The sequence below is a fragment of the Lissotriton helveticus genome, chromosome 11 (assembly GCF_964261635.1).
Source record: "Lissotriton helveticus chromosome 11, aLisHel1.1, whole genome shotgun sequence".
NCBI lineage: Eukaryota > Metazoa > Chordata > Amphibia > Caudata > Salamandridae > Lissotriton > Lissotriton helveticus.
The window spans coordinates 606,291,821-606,305,031 of record NC_136072.1 but is presented as its reverse complement, the minus strand read 5'-3'; the positions used below and the strand labels follow the sequence as shown (position 1 = coordinate 606,305,031).

General features: G+C 41.0%; 1 protein-coding gene across 3 annotated transcripts in view; it reads right to left on the bottom strand.

Moving 5' to 3' along the window:
• U2SURP (U2 snRNP associated SURP domain containing) overlaps positions 1 to 13,211 on the bottom strand; it is an 878,864-nt gene that overhangs the window by 113,821 nt on the left and 751,832 nt on the right. The gene's annotated exons all lie outside the window — the stretch shown is intronic.

Sequence of the window (13,211 nt, the reverse complement as noted above, 5' to 3'; positions counted from 1 at the left end):
AAAGTATCAATTTGTATAAAAGAGATGTTCAGTGAAGGCCATAGCGGCGACTCCCCGTCTGTCTTAGTTTTAGGAAACAATACTTGCATACAACAAGTGACCCTGGTAGACACACTTATGAGATAGCCTATTCCAGGCCTCATTCCCCAACAGCTGTGATCATTTAACATAATGTAGCTACCATTGGAAAGCTGGCTGAAAATTGGACCTATCACCGCTGTGGGCGAACCTTGCAGGGGGCAAGAAAGGGTATTGGAAGAACCTTCGCAGGCTCCGTGTAAATTAATACATTGATACAATACTGTACCGCTTAGTGAGTTTTCACAATTTTTACCACTAAGAAATACCTCCTTTTCCCCACTCCAACATTTGTGTGTGTACGGTAAATCCCAGGTCGACTTAATGTATTCTTTACCCAACCTTTCATACAGGCCTGCTGGTATGTGTTTTAAGCAATATTGAAACTGGAAAGTCGTCACTGGTATTGTGATGGTGCCATGTATTATCCATTCAACTGATGGTTTCTCAGAAACGGGCAATAATAATCTCTCCAGTGTTTCTATGCTCAGCACAGTATATTCTGCTCCCCTTTGTGCCAACGAGATTTGTTTATCTGTAAGGTTAAACACAGTAAACAATGACGTAGTGTTGATTAAACGCCAAGGCACATAGCCAGAACGAAGGTTTTCTAACGTCCAGCCTAACCGCATTATAGAACGTAATTGAGACTGGCCATGTTGTAACATTAGCAAGTCCTGTTCCATTAGGTCTATGGCAGAGGATACAATGCTGTCCAAAGAATATATTCTGGACGACAGAGTTGTTAACCCATTGTCAACTACAGAGAGTGATTTCTCTAAATAATACGATAGATTTCTCGTATTCTTTCAGCTGTTTCAATTTGCATGACTTTCCATGCTTCATTGTATGCAGCGTATATACCGGCGAATATGAAACGTTTATGACGTGGATTACGAGGTCCCAGTAAGAATTCTCGTAAATCAACGCCATCTTTAAGCAAAGATAAGTGTTGTTTTATTTCTGGAAGTGTAGATTTCTGCAGCCACTCAAGGCATAGTTTACCTACACTATAAGTTGTTATTATCCCTGGATGTTGTCTTTGGATATTTCTTGGATCTGGCCGAGTTACTGTGAACCCTTGTGTCTTGTTCAGGAATCTATCTTGACAGTTATTCGTGTCTGTGGGCCAGATTAACAATTTTTTCCATTCAGGATTTGTTCTGTTGTAAAATATGGTTTACGTCTACCTCCTCACTTGAAGTTAAATTACTATCAGGTGTGGGCTTGGATATGGATGGTTTGTTTAAATCTTTTATCTTAGCAATGCCAAGACAAGATGTATGTTGAACAGTGTCATTTAAAAACATCATTTGTTCTGGGATGATGCAGGCTCTGAACAATGCTTCTAAACCTTGTACCTGCCAGTCTTTTGTGCCCCAAACAGTTTTTGTCTCAATGTTGTTTTTCCAAAAGTCAAAAGCCTAAGGTGGACAATTGAGCATAAAAGGCCGCAGAATACATTTGTTCAGTATTTGTCAACATACTTTTCATGCCTGTCTTATTAACATTTTTAAAGTAAAAACTTTCTGGGTTTGTAACATTAAAACCTGTGAAACATGGACATTTTCCAATAGATGTTTTAGAACTAACTTTTGGAGGTGTTGGACAATGTTCCCATTGATTATAAGTTAGGGTTTGCAGATTTATGCAAGTAATGATGGCCAAAATGATTAAAACAATACAATTCTTCATAATTTGATGAACCTTCTAAGTATTCATGTTTTGTAAATTGTGCTGACATTTCTAAGTCTGCCATCATGTTATTAACAGTTTCAAAGTCCCAATCATCAAAAAATGTGCTGGGTGAAACAAAGTCACTCAAGGAAACCTTAAATTGGTGTAGAATTTTCAGCAGCTCAACAGGGCCATAAATGTCATAATCAGTTGTATCCCACGCTATTCCACCTGGTAGAGGAACCGCTGTGATGTTCACTGATGACAGGTCTAGTTGTTCACGATTAGATGATTTGTGTGGCTTCAGGAGCAAGTTGATGTTCTTACTTGCTGTGTCCATTTTAATGTGTTTTCCATCTATCAGCCTTCCCAAACTTAAAACAAGAATGAGCCACAGCAGGAGAAAAAATACACCTAACCCCAATCCAAAATTCAACCCATGGTGAAACCAGATATGTTTTAGCAAGCTCTTGACCAAGTTCCCATAATTTTTCCTTGAAGGTTTTATTTGCTGGTGTAGTTTCAGTTTCACTGGGATCCTCAGAAAAGTTATCAAAGTTGATAAAATAGCCAGAGGCATTTCTGTCAATAGTTGGTATTGCATCCGGATTCTTTGAAAACGCTGGAGTTGCTTGTTCCCTTGACATGTTTGTATAGTCAGATGCTACATCATTGTAGACGGGAGTTTCTTGACAAACTGTTATTTGTGTTTCAAGAGGCACAAGTTCCATGGCTTTGTTGCATAGTCCTTTTCTCACTTTAGAATCTTCAAAGGTAATGAGTCATCAGTTTGAACCTCTTGGATGGTAGCAAGATTTGGTTGTCTGCTACATCTTGGGAGCCCACTGGGCCTACTACTTATTATCGGCCACATGGTGTGGTTTTACCAGGTCAATTGATACAGACCGGTTCTACTTTCTTCCAGTAAGGGGCAGCAGTAGCACTGTTCTTGATCCGTGGATTGCTAGTACAGGTACTGGTTTTCTGTAAGAAGGCCCAAATTCCTTCTTGTCCGCTATTTTCTCCCTGACTAGATCCCCAACCTTTGGAATCCAGACAGGTCTTGCTGGGACAGGTGGTTTTTCTTCAGTGGTCGTTGGCGTTTCACTGGTGTTGCTTAGACTTCTTCTTGTTTAATTTAAGTCCTTTAAAACAGCCAAACGATATTGGATATCAAATGGTTTTTGTTCAACCACTGAAGTGTGACAATCGAGGTCTTCAACCAACATTCCAGTACCAAAAAGGAGTTCATATGGAGTGATTCCACCCAGAGAATTTCTTGGCAGGTTCTTAAGACTACATTGGACATTTATTAAATGTTTGACCCACCCATCACCCAAACCTAATACCCTAGCTGTTATAGATTGCTTTATGTCACGTTTTCTTCTCTCCACAACCGAATTTCCCTCAGGATCGAATGGACTCGAAAATCGAAATGCAACGCCCAAGCTGGCCATGGCCTCCTTGTAAGCCCTAGAGCTAAACGCAGGACCCTGGTCAGAATGTAGCTTGCCAATTGCGCATGTGCAAATTAAGACTCTCAAATCTTTTATAACAGTTCGGGCGTCAGCCGAGCGCTGAGGCCACATCCAAATGAATCTTGTCTTAATATTTGTGGGACTGCAACAGTCCATTCGGACGTCCGCATGTAGATAGCCTTATGCTGTCTAACAGTGGTGTCTGTACTGGGCTGGCTACGCATTAGTCAGGAATCTGGTGGTGTTCAAAGCTGTGGTAATTGTAACAGTCAACGCAATTAATTCCGAATTCGTATACTTGAGCTTTCATCCCTGGCCACCAGTACATCTCTTCTAATTCTAATAGAGATTTCGAGATCCCTTGATGTATCAGACCCTCTCCCATATGTGCTTCGTGAATCAGAGCACCTCTCCGGTTCCTGTTTGGAATTACCCTATCCCCCACTCCAAGGATTCGAGCAAAAGGAACAGAGTTTGCATCAATTATGTATTTATATTTGAGTGAATAATTTAGAGGTAACGCGGCTCCGCTGCCTTTGCTTTGACAGTGAGCATGGTTTCACCATCTATTTCAGCTTTCGAACGAGTGATTGTAGCTACAGAAGCCTTTTGCACAGCAGCCTTTGCTGCTTCATCAGCCAATGAATTCCCTTCAACGTGAACGCCATCACACTGATGACTCAGTGTATGGATCACTTGAAACTTTTGTAGTTCCTTCTGCAAAAGAACTACCTGTTCCCAAAGCATTTTATGCTTTATTGTGCCACCTTTTGCGTCTTTAAAACCATATTGAACCCAGTTCTGCAGATATTCATTGTAAGACTGGACGCAGTAATACGAATCGCACACTATGAGTGTGGAGAATTCGCAATCTGTATTTTCAAGCGCCCTCTTGAAAGCTTGGAGTTCAGCTCGCTGAGCTGTACAGTCTCCTAGAGATAGTGTTCTGTGACCATAGGTCGGAAATTACCATCACAACAGCAACCTTTAACAATCGCGCACGCTGCACTATAAGCTTGTTTACCCCCAATCGCGGGCTGTGCTGATCCGTCTGTATAAATTATACAGCCGTAATGTTCTAGAGGTAGAATTTCAGTAGGCAGAGGACATTCTTGTTCGTATTGGAGAAATTCTTGTGTCTTCAAGTAAGGGTCAAAAACGTATTCAACGCCTGTTGCAGCAAGAGAATTAACCCATTGTATCCATCTTGGATGTAGAGTTTTGCATTTGGAATGCTTGCCTTTGTAACTGCCTCTAAGGCAGGTACAGGTGTAACGACTTTAATAAGTTCACCCTGTGCGAGGGCTCTCTCCTTTGCTAAAGCAGTCTGAACTGCTGTCAGAATTTTTTCTGTTGAAGTGAATTTCATTTCAGGTTGTGTGTACAAGCGTGATTTGTAAGCTATTGCTACCTTTTCACCTTCATTAAAGGTTAGGTATGTGAATCCGCATCTCCCTGGGATGATTCGGATTATAAGGTTGCGTACATTGTCGCATGTTTGTGTGTTGCCAACATGTCTGTTTGTACTGAACGCAAAATTTCTGTGTGTTTTTTAGTCCAATTAGTTGGTTTGAAATCAGGTTTGATTCGTTCGTAGAGAGGTTTAACCGTTTCTGCGTAATTCAAAACGTAAGTTCTTCTGAAGTTTAGGAATCCTAGAATTGACTAAGTTTTTCAGTGTTTTTGGAGGTTGGAGCAGCGCACATTTTTCTAAAAAGTTTGCTGCTAGGCTTTTGCCTTCACTTGAAAGTGCGTATCCTAAGAATAGGACGTTTAGGTGGGCAATTCTTGATTTTTTAAAGTTGAATTTATACCCTTCAGAGGCGAATCTAAGTATTATGGTGTTCACCCTGTTCAAGTGCCTGTCCAAATCATCATCTGTAAGATAGATGTCATCGACATAAGATAATGCCTCATCATCATACGTTTGTAGTAACTCTGTTACTCTGGCTGAAAATAATCCAGGACTGTTCTTGAATCCCTGGGGAGACGACAAAAGTGTTGTTGTATCCCCATTATTGAGAAAGCGGTCAAATAACTGCTTTCTGGTGCAATGTGTTGTCAGAAGAAACCGTTTGAAATATCTAATGTAGTTTATATTTTTTTGAGAACGTGTTGTGTGCGTTTTGTACTGCAAAAGTTTTGCAACAAGAGTTTAAATGTCTGTAGTTCAAAACTAGACGATATGTATTGTCTGGTTTGGAGACAGGAAACAAAGGAGTGTTCATTGACGTGGTGCATGTTTCAATCACCCCTTGGTATTCAAGTTGATCTAAGATCTCCCTGACTTGTTTTTTAGCTTCCTGTTTTACGGGATACTGCCTCTGAGCAGTAGGTTGATTTTTCAACTGGATTTTATGGTGAGGAGAGTCCTCATCCTATCCCACATGATTTTTATATAATGCTGGAGCCTGGGCCACAGCCCATTTCCTGGCATAGGTATATTTTTTATGAATAGGAATAGGATTAGAGAAGGCTGGCATAATTATTTCTTCACCATGTGGGCACTCCCTGACAAATTCAGGTGGCCAGTCTTTTTCAGCCAGAAGGATGTCATAACCCTTGGATAGTTTTTCCCAAAAGAGTGCTTTTATTTTTCTAGTTATGTCCCACTCTATCTGGAGTGTTACTTCATATATCTTATGCGGTACACTAACCCTGGTGTCAGCAGTTTCAACCTGAATGTATTCATTCAGATCCACTGTCTCCAGATCTTTCAGGATCCTGTGAGCTATGGTGACCTCTTCTGCGCTGTCCAGCATTGTCTGGGCCCACTCCCCGTTCTCGAGTTGTGTCCTCAAGATCCTCGGCATGTCTGATTTTAATACTTGCTACCTTCTTTTTGGAGAATTGAGTTTTCTTATTTTTTGGAACGTGTTGATCATGTTTGGACTTCACGCGTTCTTTGTGTTCTGATCGTCCTCTTCTTTCAGATTTCTGCGAGGAAGTCTGAAAGGTACGAGAGGATCGTGTATCAGTATCTTGATATCTATCAGGTTTTCTTAAATTATCCCTATTTCTAAGGTTATATCTCTTTTCAGATGTGCTCCTTTTGAGGAGATCTACCTCTGGACTGAGCGCGCTTCTCTTTAGGAAGTGGCTGTCTACTATTTTCCTCATTTCTTTTTAAGAGTAGTTAGATTATTTTAGATAAAAACTTTTTCAGGATTTTCTGTTAGTTCAGGCTTTACAGGTTTCCCTCCTAAACTATGTCTTCCTAGTTCTTCATAGGATTTTTCAATAATTCTGGCAAGTTCATACTGTTGCTCAGTAATATAGAGGTCTTTTATATTTTGGCGGATTGTCATCGATGCTGCTTCACCTTTAATGTTAGCTAATAAGATAGCTGAGACCGGTTTGAAATCTTTTAGTAATTTCATACCAAGATTCAAGGCTGGTTCTGGACCGTATTCATTTTTAATCTGTCTCAGAACGTCTGGTATTACCGCCATAGACGGGACACCATGTGTTTTTGTGTAGATTGAAGCAAAGACTGTACCCCAAGTGTCATAGTCCTCCATGTGTGGTGCAATTCCCATTGGTAAACAGATTGTTAGAATCCTGTGTTTTTCATGAGGTGTACTATCGGGAAATACTGCCTCTATTTGAGTAATTTTCTGGGCTAACCAGAATGGAATTTGTTCCCTTTTGCGGGCAGTTTACCAATGACTGATCGTATAGTCTGTGGTGTGATTTTGTTTGTGTTCCCCTGATGAGGGGTGTGTTGTGGAATTCTAATAGCAGGCTGGACCGTTAAGGTCCGCATGACATATTGTACCAATTGTCTATGTATTTTAATTAATTGTTTTAGCTGAGCTAACAGTTCTGCATCTGACATTCTTTCAATGTTAGGATGTGGTGTATAGCTGGCTAGTACCGGCCATGTTGCTCCTGGTCTACCTAGTGGACCGAGGCTGGTATTGTGAATTTGATTTTATAGGGCACCTTTAAGCCAGAGCTGATGCTCTTGGGTAAGTTAGTGGAATTTCAACGTCCTCTATAGGAACGTATTCCGCTGGATGTTTCTCCATCTTGTAGAAGTGGAACACATGTGTTGTTGGATTTGCTTGTGGAAAGACAATCCATGAATAGAATACCTCTGTCTGTCGATATTCATGTGCCTCAATGACGAATATAACCGTACCACCTCTCGGTGATAGGCCAATTTCTTTAAGCTTTATAGCTATGGCTTTTCTTATGTTTTCTGGGATGACTATAGCATTCGGGTCATTTTCATTAAACCCTGTGGTGTCTAAACCTGGTTGATGAGTTCCAGATCCACCGGCTTCGGTGTTATTGTTATTCGACATTGTTTAATGAAAGTTTGCAGAGCAGGTTTTAAGGAAACATAGATAAGGTGCACAATATTTTGGAACACTGTATCCTTCAACGTTGAACAAAACCAAAAACTAATGCATAGGTTTTTTAGTCCTACTCAGTTATGGCGGATATTTTATCCTTTGACCCACTCCAGACGTCTATTGGAGTATTTTACGGGAAAAAGGGGTCTCTGTGAAAAGCACGACTGAGTTACTCTAGTATCTAGCGTTAAATTAGTGCCTTACCAAACTTTGGGCGCCATGTAGTGTAGTTCCTATATTCCCAATAGGCTCTGTGCATTGGAATAATATATCCTATAGATTAGACGTAGGACTGAGGTCTACTAGGTCTCTATTGAATATACTAGACTTAATTGTGAGTGCCAGCTAGCTCAGAGGTCACTAGAAACTTTCTCAAATTCACAAGTAGGGATTCGTTTCTGACAACCGCATAAACATGACAACTTTGTTTCCCTAAGATAAAACTGATCATCAGAGTCGTGGAAACAATAGATATATATTTCACTCAGTCAATTGTGCATGCTTCGTTTCACCAGAGTTTCAGAGAAATAGATAGACTGGCGTTTTCAATAAAAGGATTTATTGAACAGTCTTCTTTCTCAAGCATGAGAAATGAACTGCTACAATTGTAAAAATGTTTGTAAAATATAACGCAGACAGTATAAAAAGTAGAACAAAATAATACTGTAAGAGCATTGTATGGTTCCTAAACCATAGAAAAATACAATCATAAATAACAGAGGCTAAAAGTACTCAACTGGTGCTTCTAAAACACGCCTACCCCGGTGTACCGAACCTTAGCTTAGTACGAGGGAAGAAGTAAGTGAGGTGTAGCATAAATGTAGTATTCTTTTGCCAATAATCTGTCCAAGATTTCTCTTAGGGTCTAATCAGCTCCGTACCTTAGTTTAGAATGGAGAAGGTCAGTCTCGGGACTCGATTTCCCAAAAACCCGCAAGGGTAGCTTGGAAACACTGGAGCTGGATTTCTCAGCAGGAGAAAAGACAGCGTCTCTCTCAGTGCGTCTGCTGGAGGGTCGGCTTCCTTCGGCACTTGCTGTAGCAGGATGCGTCAGGCAAGTAGATAGTCGAACTGCTGCAAACCACTGTGTGTTTGCTAAAGCAAGCGTGGGCATATTTATACCTCAAAGTTGCAGAGTTTGACATAAAGGTGGACATAGTAACGTCATCAAAGAGTCTCAGTGCTTTGAAAACTCCATGAGTTCTTGGACAAGTCAGTTCTCGAGCAAGGGAAAGTCCCTAGCTGCTGAAGCCGAGTTTTCCAAGAAATCGTTGTAGATTTTCGAAACTAGTGGAAGAAGCCCTGTCGTATTTGGACTGCATGAGCTATGCCTAAATATGGTTATGGTTTCTATGCCTATATAAGGATATGGTGATTTATACCTATATAGGGGCATGAATCAGAAATATTACAATAGGGTCCTAAAATGATACATAACAGTGGAATCTGAGGGTCAGTTGGCTAATTTAGCGTCTCTAGGGTCACAAAAAGGGGCGGGAGACCTTTTTCCCTACGGGAAACAACCGTTTCAACGCAACTTTTACCACGAACTACCTTTACAACGCATTTTTTACAACGCAGGATCCTTTACAACGCATGATATTACATCGCAGATGCCTTTACAATGCATGCCATTACAACGTAAGTATAGGTAAGTATATAATTATAATAAAAATTTTATATAATTAATTTTTTTTTAAATAATAACATATTCATTATTTAATATATATTAAAAAAAGTATCATTTATAAAAAAAATAATGTAAGTAATTTTAATATTAATTAAAAAATTTACCCCTACACTATCCAGCACTTACCCTACTATTACACCCCCCTGGAGTTAGCATAGTAATTTTTACCCCTACACTATCCAGCACTTACCCTACTATTACACCCCCCCTGGAGTTAGAATAGTAATTTGTACCCCTACACTATCCAGCACTTACCCTACTATTACACCCCCCTGGAGTTAGAATAGTAATTTTTACCCCTACACTATCCAGCACTTACCCTACTATTACACCCCCCTGGAGTTAGAATAGTAAATTTTACCCCTACACTATCCAGCACTTACCCTACTATTACTCCCTATGGAGTTACAATATGATTTTAAAACACCTACATTATTTAAAAAAAATATATATATATTTAAAAAAAATAAAATAAAAGTAAAATAAAAATTAAATTAAATTATTAAATTTTTAAATAATATTATATACTTACCTATACTTACGTTGTAATGGCATGCGTTGTAAAAGCATCTGCGATGTAATATCATGCTTTGTTAAGAAATTCGTTGTAAAGGATCCTGCGTTGTAAAGGTAGGCGTTGTAAAAGTATGTGTCGTAGCGTCATACATCCTTTCCCTACACTTCCCAGCGGACCAGCAGCAATTGTAGTTTGGACCCGACTTTCCTGGTGGACTCTGCCTGGCACCCTGAGAATCTCTACGTGCCATCCCGGAGGGGCTTAGACGTGCACTCCTGTGTTTGCATGGGTATAAGGAAAAAGTCTGGAAACTTTTGCTCGAGAGCTAGGGAGACCTCACAGGAAAAGCACATGCCTGGCAGTTCCATTGCACTGGATTGAATTTCATATTCACCCCCTGAAAGGCTCCAGGATCTCAGAACAAAGGACCAAATCCTATTCTGTTTAGGGACTTCAAATCTTTTTCAAGCAAAAACTTTTAAAGCGCCGAAGTCTTAAGGGGACCAACCACTGGTTCTTCGGCAGCAGCTACAATTTATGATTTGTCTCATGGGGAGACAACTTGTTTTTGCTACTAAAAACATGATGAAGTCCCTTTTTCGATTATGAGTTTTAAACTTTTTGAATTCCACTGGGTCCACTCCACTAATCCTATGCGACCAGGGCTCCATCGTGGTGGGCCTCAAATCATGCCTATAGAACAAGTTACTTACCTTCAGTAATGCCTTATCTGGTAGAGACTAGCTGCAGATTCCTTACCTTTTGAATTTCCCCAGAAGTCAGACTGGATCCGGAAGATTTTCGTGAGCAGTACCCCTGCACACCAGTAGGTGGCATCGATCTGCTCCACAAATATTGTTGGTGTCATCTCCATCGAAAGTGACGTCGCTGTACCTATAGAGGTGCCACCCAGATGCTGATGTCACTTTCTTGACTTTCTACGCCAGAAGTGTGGATCCATGAAGAAAACTGATGTGACAAAACGAGGGCCCTGTCCCGAGAAGTCGGTTCGAAGAGCGGGAAGGATGGGTCAGTCGGTAGGGAATCTGCAGTTAGATATAGTCTCTACCAGATAAGGTGTTACCAAAGGTAAGTAACTCGATCATCTGATAAAGACTTCTAGCTGCATATTCCCTACCTTTTGAATAGATACCTAAGCAATAAAATTCCTGGAAGAGGTTCAGCGAACAAATTTGACATGAGAATTTCTTGCAGGATGGAATGGGCAAAGAACCCATCCCTGCGGACCCGAGTGTACAGGCAGTAGTGTTTGGTAAACATGTGCAGGGAAGCCCATGTTGCTGCCTGACAGATGTCCAGGACCAGAACACCGTGAGCTAACACAGTGTTCAAAGCTTTAGCTCTGGTGGAATGAGCTCGCAAGCATTCAGGAGGTTGCTTTTATTGTTTTTTTAACAACAGATTTTATTGATTTTACATGGTATATTCCGGGTTGAGACCCGGAGGGTACATAGTGATGAATATTTGTGACTGTACATATCCCTGATCTTAGTTTCTGAAAAACAACTGTTAACAACGACAACCTTGCGCAGATTCACCCAATTCCCACCCAATTATAAACACACAATTGAATATGTAGTACGAGGGGCTCATATAACCCTCTCATTGGTATAGAGTCCAATCTCAGTACGGGGTCGTAGCTTATCATGGTGATGAGGGGAGGTAATTCTATGCCTCGGTAATCCGCCTACCGCAGCCATATTTTCTTATGTTTCTGGGGGCATCCCTGGGCCTGAAACACTGCTATCTCTGCATTCATACATTCATCTATGGCCTTTTTCCATCGACTGAACCTTGGAGACTCACTCTTCCTCTGCTGAGCAATATCCTGTTTAGCGATGGTAACCGCTAAGAACAATAAGTGCTGCTTGTATCTGTTCCTCCGATACGATCTGTGCTATGTAATAACAGTAGCTTCGGATCGAGTGGCAGATCCCACGACAATACCTCACACAGGCAAGCCACCACCCTCTGCCTGAATGGTTGGAAAGAAGTACATCCCCAGACTGTATGTATAAATGTCCCATCATCTGCCCCACATCTCCAGCACACCGGGGAGCGGAAGGCACTCATTTTCCAAAGTCGGAAACGGGTATAGTATACGCGGTGTAAGGAATATGATACTTACCAGTATGCATCTGTTCTTGGCATGTAGGGCTGCTGACATTCATGTCTGTGCATAGATCGCCGCCTAGTGTAGGGTCTGGATGATTGCACATTGTTGTCCTGGAAGAGTCTTCGAAGTATCACGAGATAGGTGGCTCCTCCCTCAGACTACAGTGCGCATGGGCATCCTCTCCATCCTCAGATTGTTTTGCCCCATTGTGGCAGAGATGGAGTATAGTATAGTAAGAGATGTTCATGCAAAGAGTGAATGCTACAGCTCCAACAGGCACAGGGGAGGTGGGTGGGCGATATGAATGTCAGCAGCCCTACATGCCAAGAACAGATGCATACTGGTAAGTAGCATATTTCGTTCGAGGCATGTGGGCTGCTGAATTCATATCTGTGCATAGAATGTATAGCAGTATCTCCCCTAGCGGTGACTGCCTGTGTCAGCTGCAGCAGTCTGAAAAAAAGTTTTGAGAACAGCCTGTCTTACAGCAGCTTGCTGTTTGGAATGTACATCTACACAATAGTGTTTGGTAAATGTATGTATGGTTGACCATGTGGCTGCTCTACAAATTTCGTGTAAAGGAATATTTCCTAGGAAAGCCATGGATGCCCCTAGTTTGTGTGTAGAATGCGCCCTAGGGGGAACTGTTAAGGTGCGTTTTGCCTTTAAAAATAACATATCTGAATGCACTTAACGATCCATCTGGCTATACCTGATTTCGAAATAGGGTTGCCTTTGTGTTGCGGTGAGAAAGCAACAAACAACTGTTTTGTCTTTCGAAATGCCTTAGTACTATCTATATAGTATAGCAGAGCTCTCTTGACATCTAGAGTATGCAAGGCCCTTTCAGCTACTGTCTGTGGATTTTGAAAGAACACTGGCAGCTCTATTGTTTGATTTATATGAAAATGGGATACCACTTTTGGCATGAATTTAGGGTTTGTTCTGAGAACTACTCTATTTGCATGTACTTGAATGAATGGCTCTTGAATAGTTAGAGCTTGCAGCTCACTAACTCTTCTAAGTGAAGTTATGGCAATAAGGAAAGCCACCTTCCAAGTAAGAAATTGTAGTTCGCATGAGTGTAGTGGTTCAAAGGGTGGTCCCATAAGTCTGGTTAAAACGATGTTTAGATTCCAGACTGGTGAAGGTGGGTGTTTTGGGGGAATTACTCGTTTCAGTCCCTCCATAAATGCTTTAATTGCTGGCACTCTAAACAGTGAAAGGTGTTGCCTGTTTTGGAGATATGCGGCTAACGCAGCTAAATGTATTC